Genomic DNA, 22,515 nt, shown 5'->3' on the forward strand with positions numbered 1-22,515 from the left:
GGTGCCCCCATGTTTGCATTTTAAAAATAAGTGTCTTTTATTTTGGACATTGGTTTAAAAATCTTGGTACTAAAACTTACATTTATTCTTTTGTAGCACTTGACATGTGACTGACCGTGCACCCACAGATTAGGCTATTTTATTTGATATTTTTTACTGCTGATTTTATTTCACTTGATTATTTCATTTGGGTCTCTAAAACTACATTATTAAATACTTTAATTATTTAAATTAGGGGCAGATTAATTATCTCCAGTGTACAAACTCAAATTAATTTCATTATTAACCCAAGTTTTAAATTGATTAATCTTGGAGTGGTTAAGGAACCAAGTGGGGTTTTTTGTCATCCTTAAAGAGAAGGGCATATTTGATTTGATGAATCTCTCTCCATCCCAGCAGTTATGCTAATAGGAGCAAGAAATTTGCAAGAAAACTTTGAATAGCTTTTATAAACCACCCAGAAACCAGTGTGTCTGGGGCTTCTGGGAGAACAATCTGTGAGTCATTTTAAAAAACAAACACACTCATAATCACAGTGCATGTTGTTACCATGGTAATTAGGCCTGTCGAGTTGGCTTGCTTATGTTCCTATCAAGAGAAGAGGGGGAGAGAAACTGAGAATTCAGAGCTTGGCCTATCAGCTTCTATTTGCCTATTGCAAGAGAGAGTTTAGGGGGTTCTTGAAAACGTACTGGCATAGTCATCCTGAGAGGGAAGTGAGGAAACTCTGGCATCCTGCCTTTGTTATTGAATATAAGTTAGCCATATTAGTATCGGGTGTTGTGATTCACAGGAGAGAAAAGGACCATTTGGCATTCTCTTGGGGAAAAAGGGAAAATAGATCCTTTATCTGTTGTATAATTACGTGGAAGTCTCTAAGGTCTACCTGGGGAAGTGTCTTCTGTGCAGGTGCACAGGGCTTTACTGATCTTCTAAAAGGCACCAGATACCACTGGCAAAATGTTATTGCAGGTGAAAGGATCTGCATTATAAAGTGCATTATTCTAATATGGGTAGAGACTGGTTTCAGTGAAGCCATTGTTTCAGAGCTGATCCCCAAGTAGCCGAGGTATCTTTTCTCTGTTTCATGGGGTAGACATGACTCCTTTATCTTGGACAGTCATCTTATAATACAGGCCCATGGGTCACAGAGATGAGGGAGGTTATGTGAACTCTGACAAATCTGTCGCCATTCCAGAGGAAAGTAAAATCAAAATATAGCGTTTGTTTGATGGACAGTCAACAGTTATTGGGCCAGTGGACTTAAAGTAGGGGTGAGTCATTATGATTCTATCTGAGGAACAAACAACACCCTTAAATTAAAGGTATGAGTTAGGACATATAAAGCTGTTTTTAAGAATGTTTCTAAGTTTACTTTAAGAGGTCTAGGTATTCTCTTAAATGAAGAATTATAATATGTTGACTAGAGCTTTATTTTTTTAGAGTATTCCTCAAGCAGATATTAAAGCAGATTTTATTTAAAGCTAAAGAACTTTTCTGTATTAAAACTATTTTTCCGATGGCTTGAAATAAAGTGCCATGAAGTGTGATGAAAAGGTCATACAAACTCAGGGAGTTGGTGTGTGTTTTATGCCCTTGTGAGGATATAATAACTACTTCTTGAAACTGTAGATTTCATTTTTTCTCTCATATATGGACAGAAGGCTCATGTTGCTCGAACTCTCTTCTGTGCTATCTTAATTTTCTTAAAATTAAACCACGCTTAAGTTTTTTTTCTGGTAAAGTAATTCATGGTGATTATTGAAAATTTGGAAAATACTTAAATTGTAAAGAAATGACCCCTTCTGTTAATTAGGTTGTTGGTTGAACTGCATGTAACAGAGGCTTTATTTCACAGTGGGGCGACAGAAGTTCTTTCTCTTTCAAATAATAACCCAGTGGTGGGTGGTCCAGGGCTGGAAAGCTCGCTCTGCTCCACAAGATCATCCCAGGACCTAGGCTTTTTCTATCTTGCTGGTCCATCACTCAGGCATGTTTCTCTTGCTTTTTGATCGAAAGCAGCTTGCCCTAAGGATCCCACTTAGGACCAGCAGGAAGGGAGAACGTTGGAAAGGAGAGGGCGTGGCCCAGAAATTGCACAAATCATTTTTGCAGCCGTCCCACTGAACTTTGTCTCATAGCCACACACCTTGCAGCAGTGGAGGCTGGGAAAAGTAATTATCCTTGACATGCAGGTTCCTAGCTTAAAAATCTATTATAAGCCTAGAAGAGCAGAGCAGATACTGGCTGTATCTAGCAATTCCTGCTACTTCCATTATCCTATGGAAAATAGGATAGAAGAGGCAATATGCTGTTTACATTTTGATGTATCTTCTTCCAGTCATTTTCTAGAATAATCTATACCAGAAAGATTATATATAATATTTACTAGAAAATATTATTTGTGATATATTAGAAGAATATTACACTTGAAAAATATAAACTGTATTAGAAAAATATGTATTTGAAACATTAGAAAATTAACTGAGGTCACACTATATATATATATATATATATACATATATAAAATTTTGTATTTTTTTCACATTGCTTTATATCATGTGTATTTTTCCTCATCATTTAAGATTTTTGTATGTATTGTTTCAAAGTTGCATCATGCAGAGTTTTTGTTTACTTAGTAAATTATATTACTGATATTTAGGCAATTTCTAACACCTTGGTAATAATTCTTCGCTTACATTTGGATTTTTTTGTTTATAAAGTCAAGGAGTATTTTTATAAAGTCAAAGAGTGTTACCACAATGACAGTGACTGAGAACATATTTGAGGAGCTTGGTGAATAGTGCCAAACTATGTCCCCGAGAGGCTGCTAGCACCAGTAATGCGTGAGAGTGCTCGACTCCGAGCAACCTTGGTTGGACAGGTTCCTCCCACTAATCAGTTGTTATCCCTAGGGTTCATTCTCTGAAAATAGGTTGGTCTGGGCTTTTTTTTTTTCTCTTTGCTGTCATTAATCATGAGATAATGCTTTCCTAATAACTTTGGCTCATTTTAAAACATATGATCCCTTCTGGTCCTCTGGGAATATAATTGGTTGGGCTGAGACTGTAGCACACCCGCCAGTCTGGAAGCCGCGTGAGATCTTTATAGACACGATCTTCATTTGGTCCTAGGACCCAGTGTGAACTTGCCTCGACATCCGCTGAAGTCACTGGGGGCGGGGGTGTCAGTGTCTCTACTGTTAAGCAGCCTACAGAAACGTTGGATACTAAAAGATGCTTTTATAATTCCGAAATTGTCCAAATCTACCCTCTTACAGGGCTAGATACACACAAGTGGAAATCCAGCCCTGTTCGTAACTCCTGGAGCAGGAATGTGGTCTTTCTCTGCCCCTTTGGTCCTGTTGGGAGCAAATCAGGTTAGGTCAGGGAGGAAAGCTTCTTCTTAGTCATCTCACTTAGTCATCTCTGTCACCAAGAACTCTGCTTCCCTTAGGTTCCCAAGCCTACTTTGTGTTTTCATGTTTTCCTGTAGGCCAGGGAAGTTCACAAAGAAAGAGACTCTTATTTCACATCTGTTTCTTAAAAGAAAAAGAGTTAACCGAGTGTTTGTTTCTTGGCTTGGAAATGTAAACCTGTGAGACCCTCTGCCCTTAGAGCTATTCATCCGTTACCACCAAACTCTACTTACAGAAACACTCATTTGTTTATTCAACTCTTATGTGTCATGTTATTTTTTTCTGTTTATTAAAAAAAAACAACATTCATTTTCCTCTCTGCTTTCTCAACAGCCCAAATCTGCCAGTGAGCCTCAGGCTTTGGGAACTGAAGAGGTAAGAATTAAAAAATATTTTCTCCTAGGAGCTTCTTGAGTCTAACCAGAACTTGAAGCAGAAAAGAGTACCTTAACTGACCCTATAGATGAATGCATTTAACATGTGATGTTTATCAATAAGAGATGTTCATTGAGGCTTAGCAAAAGTAACAGGACTCCAGGATTTAAGAAAAAAAGCAGTTATCCTTGATGAGAGTTGAAGTCAGATTTCTCACCGCCAGATTTTCCCATTTTCTTCTAAAAATCTAAGTTGGAGAGCCTTGAGGTCACAGCCTGAAAGTGCATTCCTATGGCACCATATCCAGTTATTCGGTTGCAGCTATTAAAGACATACCCTGTGCAAGACAGACATCATAGTAGATTAGATCAGAGAAGGGTAAGTCCTGTTCTTAACTGATTGGTGTAGACATTGTAAGGGCTTTTCCAGCAGCAACATACAATAATAACCAAAGGTCAGTCTAATGCTGTAGGGGTTTCTTCTTAAAGAAGCTAACTTGGGGGGGCGCCTGGGTGGCACAGCGGTTAAGCGTCTGCCTTCGGCTCAGGGCGTGATCCCGGCGTTATGGGATTGAGCCCCATGTCAGGCTCCTCCACTATGAGCCTGCTTCTTCCTCTCCCACTCCCCCTGCTTGTGTTCCCTCTCTCCCTGGCTGTCTCTATCTCTGTTGAATAAATAAATAAAATCTTTAAAAAAAAAAAAAAAAAAAGAAGCTAACTTGGCTTTTGAAAATAGCTAAAGCCATTTGAGTCTGGAGAGGTTGCCCTCCCCGATCTAAGCAATGTGGATTTTTCCCCTATTTTAAAATTTAACCTCATTAGGAAAAATTTCAAGCTGTTTTCAAAATTGAATAATATAATGGACTTTCATATCCCCATCACGCAATTTCCGCAACTATCAATTCATGGCCAATATTTTTCATTTATCCCACCACCTATTTCTCTTCTTTCCCCGTTGGATTATATGTCAGTGGTTTGAATTTGGTTGTTGGACTTTTAATTGTTTGTTTACATAACTATTTAGTGGTTACAGAAAAGTGCTAATAAAAAATACTATCTACCTATAACCTGACTTAGTTTACTTAGTCTTTCACCCATGTATTTATTTAGCAAATATTTAGTATTTGCTAGTATTAGAAACTTAGAATCTCTTGTCTAGGGGGCGCCTGGGTGGCTCAGTTGGTTTAGCGTCCAGCTCTTGTTTTCCGCTCAGGTCATGATCTCATGGGTTGTGAGATAGAGCCCTCCGTCAGGCTCTGTGCTTAGAGGGGAGTCTGCTTGAAGATTCTCTCCCTTTGCCCCTCCCCCCATTCTCCCTCTCCCTCTCTCAAGTAAATAAATAAATCTTTAAAAAAAAAAAAAAAGAATCTCTGGTCTAGAGCTTATTTTAGAAGAAAGGCCTGTGTGAATGTGCTTTTAAGACCATGTATAGCTACCCCATATTGAAGTTCTTTTGGATTTAAGTACTGAGTATCTTACAAGTGAGCACAGAGCCATCCCTACATTCTACCAAATCCTACTGTCCATGAATCCCCTTATTTGTGGGGGATACGTTCCAAGACGCCCCACTGGATGTCTGAAACTGCACTAGTACTGAACCGTACATATACGGTGCTTTTTCATATATATATATATATATCTGTATATATATATATGTATATACATACACACATATACATGATAAAGTTTAATTATAAATTAGGCACAGTAAGAGATTAACAATAACAATAATAAAATAGAACACTTATAACAATATACTGTAATAAAAGTTATGTGACTATGGTCTTTCTCTTATAATATCTTATTGGACTGTACTCACCCTTCTTGTGATGGCACGTGATGATAAACTGCCTACAAGTGAGAGGAAATGAGGTGAATGACACAGGCATTGTGGGAAAGCATTAGGCAGAGGATCACCTGCTTCCTCGCAGTTGACCAAGGGCCACTGAAACTGCAGAAAGCAAAACCACGGATAAGTGGGGACTACTGTATTGCTAATAATGAAGACTGTCTTATAAGTATTTTATTTTCTCTGTCTGATGTTTTTTTGTTGATTTCTTTCATGCTGATGAATGAACTTCAGTGTTTCAAATCAGTCCAGGCAGAGTTTCTCAGTGGGACTTGCTGGCAAGTTGAGTAGGACAGTTCTTCGTTGTACTCTTTGGTATTCCTCTTCTTGTCTCACAGAAGACCAGTGGCATCTTCCAGTCATTGTGATATCCAGAGAACCCTAAGGAGACATTGAGAACTACTGTGTCTTTGCATACAACCTTAGAGAGGTTGCCATTTTCCATTCTCATTTTTTTGCTTCATGCAAAATTACTGATTGCAGTTACGCTCAGTGGCTCCTTAGGTAAGTGGTCATGTGCTAACAAACTAAAGAAAGAAATGAAACGAAGTAGACATGTAAAGAAAAATGGTATTTTGCACTATTGGAGGGATTTTGAGCAAATTTGCTCTGGTACCAAATCTGTTTTTTTAAGTCTATATAAAGAAGCAAATTAAACACTGGGTAAGAAATTGTCAAATATTGGGGTTTAGAATAAAATACTACTAAAGCATCACGCAAATTGAAAAGCAGCAGTGATGAAGGATATATTCATTTCCTGTTTGCTGCCATAACAAATTATCACAAACTTAATGGCTTAAAGCAATAAAAATTACAGCTCTGCAGGTTTGGTTCTGTAGGGATCTCACTGGGCTAAAAGCAAAGCATCAATAGAGCTACCTTTCCCTCTGGAGGCTCTAGGGAGAATTCTAGAGTCTACCTTCCTCTATCTTCAAAGCCAACAGCATTGCATCTCTGTGTCTTCTACTCTATCTGTGTCTCTTAGCTCTGAACTCAGAAAGGCTTCTTTGATTTTAAGGCCCCATGTGATGAGATTTGGCCCACCTGAATAATCCAGGATACTCTCCCCATCTGAAAGTCCTTAATTCAAAGTCCCTTTTCCCTTGTGAAGGTTTCACATTCACAGGTTCCAAAGATTAGGACATGGACTTATTTGGGGGCCATTATTCTGTTTGCTACGAAGTGAGAGAGATTAGTTATTCAGAAAAGCAGAAAGGCCTCAGGTGGCAGAGGTAGGAGTGTCTAACATTTCATTGTGTAGGGTTGAGCAGGGTTAAATTTCCCAGATTGTTGAAGCAAGGTCTTGTCTTGACTCTGCAAATCCTGTTTTGTAGATAGAGGCCCTGAAGACTTTTGCTTTACTTGGAGTATTTGGCATTGGATCCAGTGGATAGGTTGAAGTCCCACAGCTCCTTTCTTGGCCAGACCTTTTGGTACTATGGGTGTGGCCTCGGGAAAGCGTGCTGCTTTTGGAGTTTCTCTAACTCTGGGGAGTTAGCCCACCACGTGCAGGTTCCAAGGTCTTTGAATAGTACCAAAGAAATGGGAGATTTTTATTTTATGCTGTTATGTCTGCCTGTCATATTATGCTATATTTATTAGGTTCTAAAATGTGGAAATTGGAGGGAAAAATAACATAATATTTTAGAGCCTCACTGTAGTGGTATTTATTATAGCTAATTTCAAAGTATGTTTTAATTTCCATCATATATCGTGTAGGTTATCCCCACAAAGTAAGAAACCATTTCTTGCCTCCGAGTCAAATAGACTGGGTTATTTTTTGAAAATCATCTCTGGAGTAGAATGTAGTTGGAGATTTAAAAATTTTTCAGTTATTTTTGTAGCAAATCCCCACTCTGTCCACTTAGAAACATTCCAACAATGCAGATCTGAAGACCAAACCTAGGGCTAGCAATAGGTAACAAACTATCCTGATTTGTCCAAGACTGGGGCTTTCCTGGGACACAGAACTTTTGGTGCTAAAACTGGGCCAGTCCTGGGCAAATCAGGATGGTTGGTCACCCCACCAGATGTCTAACAAATGGCTCTAGTGGAAAGTAGCTGTCGTGTCCATGAGTTGTTAAAATAGAAAAAAATTTTTTAAAGGTTTTGTTTTTGGGGCACCTGACTGGCTCAGTCGGAAGAGCATGTGACTCTTGATCTCGGAGTTGTGAGGTTAGGGGTAGAGATTACTTTTTAAAAATAAATAAGTAAATAAATTTTTTATTTTAAAATAATCTCTACATGGGGCGCCTGGGTGGCACAGCGGTTAAGCGTCTGCCTTCGGCTCAGGGTGTGATCCCGGCGTTGTGGGATCGAGCCCCACATCAGGCTCTTCTGCTATGAGCCTGCTTCTTCCTCTCCCACTCCCACTGCTTGTGTTCCCTCTCTTGCTGGCTGTCTCTATCTCTGTTGAATAAATAAATAAAATCTTTAAAAAAAAAAATCTCTACATGCATTGTGGGGCTAGAACTTACAACCCTGAGATCAAGAGTAACTCACTCCACTGACTGAGCCAGTCAGGTGCCCCAAAATAGAAATTTTGATTGAACTAGGTAATGACAACAACCCCCCCAGGGTTTGGGTTGAAGATAGGAGTGACTCCAACTCTTGGAAAATCTGTATCCACATGTTTGCCCAAACCAACTTAAAAAAGAAAAAAGCAAAAAACCCAAACCCTCAGATTCAGCACTAAGAAGAACTTTTGACATTTAGGAAGTGTTACATCTCATGCCCTACCCTTTCAGTTCTCCAGTGTTAACCAACACCCTCCTACAAGATGCCTTCCATGAGCACATCTTTAATAACTTTGTCACTGAAGTGACCTCACTACATCTTTGTCAGCATGTCAGCACGTGTGGAAATGATAAAACCCAAGTTTCCCAAAGCAGCACAGGGCTCTCTTAGTTTGAATCCTGTCTTCTGTACGACAAGATTGAACTTTCCTGCCTAAGAGACAGCGTAGACTGTCCAGAAGGAGGTAAGTATTAGGAAGATGATCTTGAAAGCCTGAGGGGAAAGGACTGGTGTGGATCCTGGCTTGGCGTCTTACCCAGCTCAGGACCTTGGTGCTTCCTGACCCACCCACTATAGAGAGTGGGCTACTTGCCCTGATCTGAGTAGCTGCATTCAGGTAAAGACTCTTGCTCAGTCCTTCCTGCTTCCATCGTACACTGCCCTGTGTTAGCCACCGCAAGCCAGACAGAGAAAACTGGAATATTGAAGGTCCTAGGGTCTCATTCTTTACATTTCTGTGACCTTTATTGGGATATTTTTGTTCTTTAAGCCACTGGGACAAAGAAGACTGCAAGAACAATAAATTAGCTTCCCCAGAATAGACTTTGGACTTTCAGAAGCTGACACTCTTTTTTTCTTCTTTTTTATTTTTTTTTATTATTTATTTTTTTATTTTTTTAAGATTTTATTTATTTATTCAACAGAGATAGAGACAGCCAGCTAGAGAGGGAACACAAGCAGGGGGAGTGGGAGAGGAAGAAGCAGGCTTATAGCAGAGGAGCCTGATGTGGGGCCTCGATCCCACAACGCCGGGATCACGCCCTGAGCCGAAGGCAGACGCTTAACTGCTATGCCACCCAGGCGCCCCTCTTCTTTTTTTAAAAAATGTATTTAATTCTTCCCCATCTTCCAAACTGCCCTAGTTGGTGGGTACAAGTAATTCTCCTTCAATAACCAGCCCACTCCCTTTTGTTTTCTAAAATAGATTGAGCACTCTCAGTCATGGAGGTAGGGTCTGGGTTTCTGACAAGGATAGGTCTTGGATAGAACTGTGAATTATTTTGATATCTTACTCAACCCCTTTTTTGGGTTCCTTCCTTCCAGGACAGCCAATCCTGATTTCATTTTGTTAAGACTAGTGTCATTTCAGCTTTAGACTCTGCTGTTTTTTCCTGAATCAAACAAGTTCCAGAAGAAATCAAAACATACCAAATCATTATGCTGTCATTTAAACCCAGATTCTCTATTCTTTGCCAGAGAGAAATTAGAGAGTAAATGTAAATAAGAGGTCCAAATGACCACTCTGGGTGCAGTGTTCCTTTGGGGGTAATGGAAATGTCTTGGAACTAGAGAGAGGTGATGGCAGCACAGCACTGTAGAGGTACCAAGTGCTGTTGAATTGTACACTTTAAAATGGTTAATGGTTAATTTTCTGTTATGTGAACTTTACCTTAAAAAAAAAAAACTGATTGGATTTCAAGTAGAAAAAGAAAAAAAAAAAGACTGCTTTTTCCTCTCTTTAAATTCTGCAAGAAGCCTTAGCCATTTTAATACACTCATGTTAAGTTTCTAGATCAAAATTGTTGTGCTATCCTGTGCCATTACTCAGAGAAGATACTTAGACCTAAAAGTGCCTGCAAGGTAGAACTGATGAGGAAATGCTGTGGGGGATGAGGGAGGGACATCTCTGATAGTTAAGACACTAGTTGTTTATTAAGATGTATAGTTTTTGTTTCTAGATTATACACTGGCCTATAATTTTCAAAGCTGATCACAATAAAAAATTGTTTTTTAAGTTGAACCATTTAAAACACTGGGCAGTCTTCTATCTTTCATGGGATAGATGCTGTGTCAACGAGGTTGGACAGTTTTTTAATATCCTGTAGTTGCAGACTGCAATTGGATATGATAAAATGGAAAGAGTCCAGATGTGATAACTTTAATGAAATGTGAGCAAGGTAACAAATTTCAGATAGAGAAATGCCTTTTATTAAAACATCTCCTTGGACATCCCCGGGGGCTGTCATGTGATCAAAGTCTGATGGGGACTTGTTTTAAGGGATGCTTACATAAGGGCTCACACAATCCTTGGTTTAATTATGAAGCTTTAAGGTTTTTTAATTCCTTCTAGATTTAGAGGCAACCATTTTGACCTTTCTACAGAGATGTAACTAGGCAACCAGTAACAGCACTTAGCCAGTGCACAGCATCCAAACTTCATAGCCAGCCATGGCATCATTTAAAAAAATACCATTTAAATCTGTCTTTTAGGTCTGACATATGCTGTCATGTAACCTTTAATTTCTTAGAAAATATCATGCAAACCCCCAGCTATAAAATAGAATGGTTCCTAGAAGCCCAGCATCCTCCAAAGTTAATAGGGAAGTATGCCTATGAGAGCAGCAGTGACAGAGTTGAGAGGTAGCTGCATGCCCTGTGCTTTATAGTTGGGAATTAAGAAGGTAGCTTTCATGTTTGGTGTGTGACAGTATAAGAGTTTAAAATCATATCCTCAGCAGGGGGCAATGAACATTCCTCACGATACGATTAATGGAAAACGTGTACAGTCACAGAGATGAAAGATGGCTTTTATTCTAGTGAAGCTGATTTTACTTTGCTGGAAGGGTGGTAACTAGAAATACCTAGTTTGATCAATCAACAAGAACTTACCGAAAGCTTTTTATGTGTCAGACACTCTACTAGGTATTATACTATATTCCTTTTCTGTGATAACTGTGCCATTAATTTAATTAGTTTTTGTATTAGGAATAGATGTGTAAGATTTTTGAAATTCAAGCAGTCTTTGAGACAGGCATAAATGAAAAATAGAAGTTTCTTTCCAAACACTAATTTCTAGCCCCACTCCCTGGAGGTTACTACAGTTAATAGTTTCTAGTGCATCTTCTAGAAATGTTCATCTTTTGGTTAATCTGTATTGGAAAGGTGAGTGTGATAAGTGCCCCTAAACCATCTGTTAGTAAGCTGCTCTTCTGGACTAAATCTTTTAATTTGGAGATGCTACTTGAACTTCTTTTTAAGCTGTGCCTTTTGAAAACTCAAAAAATGTCAGCACCAAAGTGATGCCAACAGAACATGGTGGGAGGGGGGGCTACACTGAAGAATGTTACTGTGTAATTTTAGCGTCCCTCAAATTTACAACTTAAGTAATAAACCTTAAGGTAGTTCTGTATAATTTTCAAAGTCATCTGGAGTACATTATCTCCCTGGATCCCGTGGATGACCCTGTGACGCAGGAATCATTTATTTTACGAAGGGGGAGCTGTGGTTCTCAGAGGTTAAGTAAGTTGCCTGTGAGCACAGCTGACGAGGGATACGATCAAGACTTGACCCTGAGTCTATTCCAAGTTTTATTCTTGAGCCAGACTGCACTGGTAACTGTGAGGAACAAAGAGGCCCAGGACACCTTAGTGGCTCCTTCATGACGGGCTGTGCTGTAAAGCAGATGGGCGCTGGGCTTGCGCTCGAAAGATCTGGTTATGGAGTCATTCTGATTCTGCCCCGGGGCCATTTAATTAATACAGTACATACAAATTCGGATGGCTGACACTCTCCTCACAGTTTCCTCACTGGCTCTGTCTATTCCTGTTTTGTTTGTTTGTTTGGGTAATACTGGCCACAAGGGTGGGGACTTGACCCAAGCAGGGGAAACCACAGTATTTCACCCCTAGACCACAAGAGTCGGTTCAAAGGGTGGACATGTGACCCAGCAGGGGCCAGTAGGTTCTTCCTCTGGAATATTCCAACCCAAGTTGAGGATGAGGTCCCATCCTTTCTCATCTCAAGGCAGTAAGAGTCACATAAGGCCATGTTTCAGTCTGCTGGGAGAATGAAGTCTGATGCACAGAAGGGCAGCAAACGAGAGAGACAGATAAAGGGAAAGGAGAGAGCTCACTAGCCATTAGAGACCATGAATTCAGTTGATGTGAGTCAATACATTTCCATTTTCCATTTTTTACTTAAGCTAATTCAAATTGCTACAAAGAGTTCTGAATGATTATCTCCAGGTCTGTGTTCTCATCCATAAAATGGGGGTTATAATATTTGCCCTATGTCGGAACTGCTGTAAAAATTAGTTGAGATAATGAATTGGAAAACACTGTAAATTGTAAAATGCTGTACAAATGCAAAGTGTATTATTCATTGATATATTGCATTGACTTAGGAAGAATCAAAAGCATGAATTTACCACTCATTTGGAAAATAGGTGAGAACTTTGTAAGAGCCATCTGGTGTTATGCAAAATTAAATGGAAGCTGCCAGAGTCCTCCAGATTTTTTTTTTTTTTTAATCTTCTTTCAAATACTCCCTGAGTTCCTTTAGGCAGTCATAATGAATATAAGGCTAGAGCTTACCTTGCTGGCTCAAGTTAGTTCAATGAGTTTCTCTTTTCCATCTGTGGCTTGTAATCAGTGGGAAACATGCACACACACATGCATGCACACACACATGCATGCACACATGCATGCACACACACATGCATGCACACACACACATGCATGCACACATGCATGCACACACACACTCAGACTAAAGTACCATATTAATATTTCAACATCTTAAGCCTTTTTCCTTAAAAGCTTGGTGCTATGTGATATTTTGCCTTCATTAGAGAAAAATCATCAAAGAAAATCAGCCTTCAAGTAGTTATTCTAGTTACAGAATTTTCTTTATTTGGGAACACTATAGTTGGGTTAATTCTAGAGATGGGTCATTAGTTGTTTTGTGCTTAGATGGGATCAGATCTGTCTTTTTCCTTAATGGACTTACATCCTTGATAGAAGCTCTCAGTAATCAAAATCTGGTTGAGATTATAATTTATGTCTGACACAGAAGCATTACTTTTATAGCATTTTTTATTATATATGATAATACCTCTCAATGAAGGAAAACAGATGGTACCTCTGAAATCTGCTCTCTTTCTTAGATTTGCCATTTAGGCAGTTTTTATTGTAGCAAACATCTCTTTCTTCCTATTGATCGTTAGACTCCCCCCAAAATGGTTTAAAGTCTCAATCTAAGTAATAAATGCAGAAATGTGGAAGGCACCATGGAAATATGATTTATAAGCATGAAGAAGATGATCTAGCAACCTGAAAATGTTTTACATCTCTCACATTTTAAAATCTGAGAAGTGCATCCGCCACCTTTGCCGTGCTCGTAAACCTGGTGAATATGTCTTTGCGTTACATGACCGCCAGTGCAGTAAGTTTGAATCAGTGGCGTTTGAGCTCTCCTTTCCACACCTCACCTAGCCATTGTTTATTTCTGCCTGGGCTTGATATCAACCTCATGAATGTCAATGTTTTCATATAAATCGAAGACTTGGAGTAAGTTCATTTTCTGAATAAGGCATATTCTTAGCCCTCAGAAAATGCCCGCTGTACTGGAAACAATTGGCATCCTCAAACTGGTTGATTTTAGGAGAGCTTAATAAAGAGAATATTTATGAGGACGTGGGCAGAATATAAGGAAAGTGCACTTCTCTGGGGCTCCTTTACTATCTATGGGACTGAAGGGATGAGGGCTGGGAGGAGAGGCCTCCTGAGAGAAGCTATAGCCTCCAGGAAAGGTGTGGAGCCCCAGATTGTAATGATTCTGGGGTCAGGGATCCCAGGAAACCTATACACTGGACGCCTTCTGAACTGCTTGTGCTCCCCGTTGGCCAAACCCAACTGGAAGACAAAGAGCAAGGAAGTCTGCTGCTGAGTTCATACAGTTTAGTTTCCTAGGGCATAGAGCTTGGTGGGGTGGGATGGAGAATGGGTCTGAAGGGCAAATGGAAGATATCTAGCATAGTGAACCTTCATTATGAAAGTCTTGCATGAAAGAAATGGCATTCCTCCCTCCCCCAGATTTATTTATCTTAGAAAAACAATTGTTTTAACCACCTTGCATTTTTTTCAGTCATTTTACTTAAACCAGGTTATAGCCCATGATCAAATGGGCCCAAGCACAATGGTAGCATTTGGACAAAGTTCAGCTGTGCATGTGCTAAGATGATCTGGAGGCTGTACAGAGGTGAAGGGGCCACTTTGGTGCTTGTCCCATACAGAGAGGGGACGGCAAACTCAACCTAGACTAGCTCAAGTTTAGTGCTAGGGTTGGCCAAAAGTAGATAGACACCTCAGAGCAACTTTGAATAGTCCACATTCTTAGACCTCCCATATTCAAAAGAGGGACCTATTATCCCAGTGAAATGCAATGCTCAGCTAGTGAGTTCAATGGCCACTTTTATTCAACTTGCTTTTTTTTTAAAAAAAAAAAAAGATTTTATTTATTTACTTTGACAGAGACAGCCAGCGAGAGAGGGAACACAGGCAGGGGGAGTGGGAGAGGAAGAAGCAGGCTCCCAGCGGAGAAGCCTGATGTGGGGCTCTATCCCAGAACCCTGGGATCACGCCCTGAGCCGAAGGCAGACGCTTAACGACTGCGCCACCCAGGCGCCCCTCAACTTGCTTTTAATCTCAGATGAATTATTTTCACTTCTTTGACCCAGGGACCAGGATTACTTGCCTTGATCTAATCCAGATTAACTACTCTCATCCACTGAAAATGAATAAATCAACTGACTCGGACAAATCCCCATAATTGGAGAGGTATTTGTGGCAGCATACCATGACAGGCAAAAGAAAACAAATTGTGATACCACGGTAAAGCATGATCCTCTTCTGTGGGCCAGAGAATTCCACCTGGGGAAATGCTGGGACACAGGGATTCCAGAAAAAAGAGTTGGGTCTCTAATAGGAACAGTGAGTGGCAGTGTGGTATAGAGAAAAGAAGGTGGGTTTGGGGGTTAAGATTAAGAGCTCTCCGTTTAATATGGACAGCAGCCACTTTGGCAAATTATTGAATTCTCTATCTCAAGTTTCTTTGTGTATAAAATGAGAAAAATTTGACTTGTTACAAAGTTAAAAACCATGTATGCAAAACAAAGGCAGTCTTTTTCACACAGTAGTCCTTTAAATACTTTTGGGGGGGGTATACTCACTTTTTTAAAAAGTTTCTTAACATTATTGAGGTATAATTGACATACAGTAAATGATACATAATTAAAGTTGATGCGTTTTAACTGAATACACCCGGGAAACCCATCACCACAGTCAACATAATGAACATTTCCATCCCAGAGTTCCCTCATACCCAGTAACCGTCTTTCCCTCCCATCCCCATCTTCAGGCAGTCACTGATCTGCCTTCTGTCACTCTAGAAGAGTTTGCATTTTCTAGCATTTTACATAAATGCAATCATATTATGTGTTTTTTCTAGCTTTTTTTTTGCTCAGCAGAATTGCAGGAGACACATCCATGTTGTAAGGATCAGTAGTTTGTTTCTATTATTATGGCATAGTATTCTGTTGGATTGGTGTGCCACAGTTTGCTCACGCATTGGAGGATATCACGCATTATGTCTTGTTTCCTTTTCCCTTCTTCTTCCTTCACTAATAGTGTAAGAAAAAATTCTCAAATATTCCGTGTTAGCACAGTTGACATTTCCATCGATACCCTCTGGGACTAGGGTGTCTTACAATAATTGGTTGTAAATTGCAGATATAACAGTAATTGTGTTTGTTAATCCCTGGCTTATGTTGATTCTGAACTAAACCTCAGTTCCTTCTGCTTCCTCGGCTTTCATTTGCTCTTTAACAGAAATAAGCAACTTGGGGGATACAACCCAAATGTCCATCAATTGATCCCTGGATGAAATTGTGATATATCTATACGATGGAATATTATTTGCATAAAAAAGAACGAAATACAGATTCATGCTTACAATGTGGATAAACCTTGAAAACAGTATTCCAAGTAAAAGAAACCAGACACAACAGGCACATGTTACATGGTTCCATTTATCGAAAGGTCTGGAACAGTCAAATCCATAGAGACAGAAAGTAGACTAGTGGTTACAGGAGCTGGGGTGGCAGAGGGGGAAATGGGGTGAGTACTAATGGGTATGGGTTTTTTTTGGGAGGTTGATAAAAATGTTCTGGAACAATAGTGGTGATAGATGCATAACTGAATATTCTAGAAGTTACTGCACTGTACTCTTTAAAAGAGAATTATATACAGTGTGTGTATTATATTTCAATGAAGCTGATACTTTAAAAAGCAGTCTGTAAAACTGGAGAAAAAATTCAACAGCAGCAGCAATTAATTTAATTTCCCTTTTTTTGTTTGCTAATGGAAAACTTAAGGCTATTTTCCTTACGGATCATGCTGCACCTGCATTTCCAGATCCTGAGTNATCTTAAAAAAAAAAAAAAGCGTGAATTATATACAGTGTGTGTATTATATTTCAATGAAGCTGATACTTTAAAAAGCAGTCTGTAAAACTGGAGAAAAAATTCAACAGCAGCAGCAATTAATTTAATTTCCCTTTTTTTGTTTGCTAATGGAAAACTTAAGGCTATTTTCCTTACGGATCATGCTGCACCTGCATTTCNAGAAAAAATTCAACAGCAGCAGCAATTAATTTAATTTCCCTTTTTTTGTTTGCTAATGGAAAACTTAAGGCTATTTTCCTTACGGATCATGCTGCACCTGCATTTCCAGATCCTGAGTGCCACGTGGACCTTCCTAGCATTAGGGAGTAAAAATGTCACACCTGCAAATAAGTCATGTTTTGGAGGTGGTTCAGTGTCATATTATTTTGGTTTACTTGAGATGATGAAGGGCCTATAGCTAGCTTGACTTTTTTGTCTTTTCCTTTTAAAAATAACATGTATTCAGTTTGTCTAATCACCTTTTCCTCTGGCCTCAGTTAAACTAGATGTAGGATATCCTGTCGGTAAACCATCTTAGCTAAATCAGAGTATTTACCAAACTCCTAACAGCAGTAGACAGAGTAGAGTGAGTAAAGTCAAAGTCCAAATATTCAAAATAATCCTTGGAAAGGAAAAGAAGCCAATATCTCAGTTAGTAGTGATTCAGTCAGGGGTATAACTTTGATTTCAAGCAGCTGTAGAGGATGGGAATCGGGACAGATTTCCTCCCTTTCTAATTGCTTCCTTTACCTGGTGAAACACCGCCTTATTTAGAATACCCTTAGCTGCCCCACTGCTGTGAATCAGGACCAACACCATCACGTCTGGACATAGAGCTCCAGGCGGTCTCCTCTCGATAAATCTGTGTTTCCTGGGTACTCACGATTTGTAGTGAGTAAAAGTCATTCTTTCCTACTCTTAGCCATCTTAATAGCCGTGGTTTGAATTTTGGTGTCATTTAGTGTAAATAATAATGTGAATGAAAGGTATGAACCCCGGGTGAGAGTAGAGCCTGTGCAACTCTGCTCAGGAACCTCACCTTTGTTTTGTGCTGTAGCTTAGCAAATGAAGTTTCCCAAGGTGAGGTGGTGGTTATCTTGGATTTTCTGTGATATTCTGTCCCACTTCCAGTGCACTACAAAAAAATTGCGTGAGAGAAATTTCTGTTTTACCTCGACCCTGGAAGGAGATGGCTCCCAGGAGTATCCATCCATTTATGTAGTCCTATCCATCCATTCTAGAAATAGATAGGGCTATATTATATCTGTTCATTCTAGAAATATACTTATTAATCTATGTATTAAACATCTGTAATGCAAAATATACGGGGAAGATGTTTAAGTGGCTTCTTCAGTAGTAGAACAGGCTTTGTAGGCATAAGCAGACATTGACCTAGATTCTTTCTGTGTGTGTGTGCGTGTACACGTGTGTGCGAGTGAAACATGCCATATATCAGAAGAATACATGCATGTACACACGCATTAAAGGCTACTAATAAAACAAGCACACGTACAGTTCCCAGTCTTTCCCCCTACTAGCTTTATTGATAAGTATCACTTTTAAAGATTCCTATTTTCTTATTATTGTTCCCTTCCTCCTTTCTCCCCATTCCTAGAAAGACATAATCTGGACTTTTTGTCATTCCCATGCTTTTTTTTTTTTTTTTTTTTTTAATTTAGTGTTGCCTGTTTCTGAAATGGAATCATGCTTTTTCTCTCATTTGGAATTTATTTAACATTATGTTTTGAGATTCACGCAGGTGGACATATGTAGTTATAGTTCACTTATTTTCACCACGATCCAAGAGTAATTAGTATATCAATATTGCTCCTCCACTGTATGACATATACCACACTCGATCCGTTCTACCCATTTTGGTGGCTTCCAGCTTCTTCCTCTCATGAAAATGCTGTTCTGTACCCTCTGTATAAGTGTCCTAGTCATCATCCAGGAGTTTTCTAAGACATGGTGCTTTGGAGTTCAGTTGCTAGGTCATAGAATACGCAAGGTTCAACTTTATTAGGTAATGCCGTATTGTTTTAAAGTGGTTACACCAATTTATTCTTCATTAGTAGTGTAAAAGTGTTATTCTTGCTGCCCTTGCCAATACTTAACGTTCTCTGAATTTTCATTTTTACTAGTCTTGTTGCAGATGTATTCTGAAATTCTTTTTTTTAAATAACAAAGAATTGGTTCAGGTTTTTGCTTTGAACTGTCTTGGTGAAAGAGACAAGGAAATAAATTGGTTTTTGTTTGCTACATTTGATAAAGTTAAACAGACCATTGCTATAGGGGCACCTGGGTGGCTCAGTTTGAGTGTCTGCCTTCAGCTCAGGTCATGATCCCTGAGTCCTGGGATTGAGCCCCACGTTTGGGGTGCCCTGCTCAGTGGGGAGTCTGCTTCTTCCTCTCCCTCTGCGCCCCCCCCCCCCCCCGCTGACTCATGCTCTCTCGCTCTTTCTGTCTCTCGCAACTGAATAAATTAAAAGAAAATTAAAGACAATCGCTATGGATTTTGCCCCTAGATGTAGGTGTTCAAGTAATATGCAGGCTGAGCTTCTTATTTCTTTGCTATTTTTCTTTAATTTTTTCTTTATTAGATGTTTTTAATTTGCAAGTTTAACTGGTAAGATGTATGAAAAATTATTTACCCTTTCCTTCCTTATCTCCCCCCTTCTCCAGATAACCAGTGTCAGTGCCCTGGGTTGTATCATTCCACATTTTTTTTCATGCTCCTACATATGTAATAAACATGTTAGGTTGTGACCTACTAAATTGACATATTACTAGATCAAAAGCAGTTGAATATCAGCAGTTTTGTATAGCTCCATCACACACACCTAACAGCAGTTTCCTACAGTAAAATAACACACACGTGCATACTGTGTTTTTGAAGATTTCTCCAATGTAATTACCATCAACTATGTTTTACATGACAAATGTCACAGACATTCACCCAGCTCATTGGCATGGATCTGACTCACTCATGTTAATGAGTGTGTAGTGTTCACTGCACTGTCCCCCATGGAGAGAAATTAACAGTGTCTGCCTTGGTTGTGATTGTATTTCCCCTGATGAATATGTCTTTATACTCTAGTGCTTCACTCTGGTTGATTGCCAGGGCTGAGGTGGGGCATGGGGAGGGGTGTTGTTGAGTCAAAGGGCACATATATCTCAAACTTTAAAATACCTTACCTGATTTCTTTCCAAAAGAGTTACACCAGTTCAGGTTCCCACTAGTAAGTATGAAATTGCTTATTTCCTATATTCCGGTGACCACTGGGTATTATTACTCTAATGGGTGAAGAATGCTATTCTATTTTAATTGATATCCCTTGAATTTCAGTGAGGTTGAGCATATTTTCATATGCTTTTATTGCTCTTTTGCATTTCTTCTGCGAATTTTCATTTCTTTTGCCCATGTTTCTATAAAGTTATCTGACTCCTCAGTTTGTAGGGGGCTTTTCGTTTATTAGCGATAATAAGACTTTGCTCTGTGTGTTGTAGTTACTTATTTCCTGGTCTCTCGTTTGCCTTTGATTTTGTTTATAGTCTCTTTTGCCATACAAAAAAAATATTTTTTATATTTAGTCACATATGTGTATCTTTTCCTTTATGGTTTCTTATCTTGCTTAGGGAGGTTTCCTTTATCTAAGGTAATATATATATTCTCCTAGCTCTTCTTCTAATACTTTAATTGATTTATTTTTATATGCATATATTAAGTCCATCTGGAATATATTTTGTATATGGTGTCAGGTAGAAATATAACTTTATGTTCTTTCAAATGTGTATCCAGTCTGATGACACCATTTATTTTAAAAACCCTCTTTTCTCTACTGAATTGCAATGCCACCGTAGTCCTATATTTTTTACTTATTTTAATTTCTGTACCTTGCATTATAGTTCCTGGGACAATCTTCTATTCCTGTGTCAATATGATACTATCTTGATTCCAGTAGTTTTGTTTTAGGTTGTAATATATAGGAAAGCAACCAAGTCCCATTTCACTCTTCTTTTTCAATATTTCTTGGTGTTATTTGGCTTTTTTTTTTCCATATAAACTTTAAGTTCATTTTGTTACAGTCTAAAAAGGAGGTAACAACCATTGGAGATTCTAATTAAAACTGCATTAATTGTATGTTATTTGGAAAGGATCAACTTCTTTTATATTCTTTATTTTCCCAGGTCTCTCTGTTACAAGTCTTGCTTTATATCTTTCAAAAATATTTTATAATGGTTTTCAAATAGACACTGAACTTTAAAAAAAGAATGTGTTCCTCAGTGTATAAGAGTTTTTGTTTCTTTTAGAACTGGAAATTTGTTTAAAAGACTAGATGTAAGATAAATATAAAAATACATAGCTTTTCTTCTCTTAGTGCTAAAACTTGTTCTTAGAGTAGAATACAGAGGAGTTCCTTATTCCAGTCCCCAGGGATAGATGTGGTAAGCTGACTTAAAGAATATTAAAGAAGAGCGTTGTGCCACTTGCTCTCATTCCAACTTTGCTACTATGGCGCAGCATTATTGTGGATGAAGGCAGCACTCTGAGCTTTGTGTGGTAAGCACGTTGTTTCTTCATTTGGTTATGGATTAGCCAAGACTTTCTTAAAAGTAGGATCTTAACAGAGGAAACTAATCATTTACACTTTAATTTTCTTTGAAACATAACTTTATCTGTTGAACAGAGGCTCAGAAAGGAAAAACCTTAAGGTATAAGGTGGGTGAGGAATATTACTTATTGTAAGAATTTTATCATCAGTTTAAAAAAATACCTGCAGTACTCCTGTATTTACTTTTAAAGAGTAGAATTTACAAGTAGAAATTTCTTACCTCTTAGAAACCAATGGCTTAAGTAGCAGTATGGACAGCCTTCTCCATAGTAAATTTGTTAAAATACCGATGAAAATGTCTCAAAAATCTTCAATAAAATAACCTGACTATCCAAAAATTAAAAAAAAAAAAACCAAGTGAGAAAGAATTTTCAAAATAGCCAACTAATTTTTTAATGTTGGAACTCCAAAGAACAAAATTACAAAAGAAGAGGAAAAAAAACCTAAAATACAGAACAACCAAAAAAGTCTCAGTTTCAATAAATGACTTAAATATACTCTACATGATAATAAAGAAAATAGAGAGCCATGAAACAAAGGCCATGTAGTAAAAATTGCAGTACAATTAAGGACATTTCTAGAAGTAGTAAAGAGTTTACATAGAGAACTTCCAAAAAGTTAATTAGGGAAGTATGCTTATTAACTATAGATTCAAATCCAACATTAGATGGCTTAAGTAAATATGTATAAATAATGGCAGACCACAATGACTCATTTCTAAGATTGAGCACAGTGTTTTAACTTAAAAATAATAGAGTAAGTACTTAAGCTAATTGAAGAAATACATTTTAAAGAATCAACAATCGAAGGTAAGAAGTGTTTCCAGAATTGATCAAAGGCTTAGCCTGTACATGGATGTTAACATCTAGAGAAAAATATCAAGACATTACTTATAACATTTTCAAACTTCAGTGAGGAAGAAATCTTATAACATCTGGAAGAAAGGCCAGATAATATTCAAAATACTGATTTCAAATGCAGCTGCAATGGAGACCATAAACTCCCCAGGGAAATGAAACATCTGCAGTTCCCTTTATGGAAAAAATTATCCAGGCAAGATGTCATTCATTTGGGAAAGCTAAAGAAAGATTTTCACATATCCCACCAACCCTAAATAGTCAATGACCTTACGCTTTGGTTCCCAAATAGGAATTTCTTCATATTGTGGCTGCCTTATCAACTCTCAGTATGAGAGACTAGAAACCCTAAATAGGAAGGATCAATGCTTCTGACCACAGGCCCAT

At 38.5% G+C, this 22,515-nt stretch overlaps 1 protein-coding gene across 4 annotated transcripts in view; it reads left to right on the forward strand.

Annotated features, from left to right (window-relative positions):
- GNG2 (G protein subunit gamma 2) overlaps window positions 1-22,515 on the forward strand; it is a 126,016-nt gene that overhangs the window by 24,540 nt on the left and 78,961 nt on the right. For all 4 annotated transcript variants that reach the window (XM_034648483.1, XM_019807225.2, XM_019807227.2 and 1 more), the window contains one exon: window positions 3,752-3,793. The gene's annotated coding sequence lies outside the window, so the exon portion shown is untranslated. The remainder of the gene's footprint in view (window positions 1-3,751; window positions 3,794-22,515) is intronic.

Source organism: Ailuropoda melanoleuca, chromosome 20 (assembly GCF_002007445.2).
Source record: "Ailuropoda melanoleuca isolate Jingjing chromosome 20, ASM200744v2, whole genome shotgun sequence".
Taxonomy (NCBI): domain Eukaryota; kingdom Metazoa; phylum Chordata; class Mammalia; order Carnivora; family Ursidae; genus Ailuropoda; species Ailuropoda melanoleuca.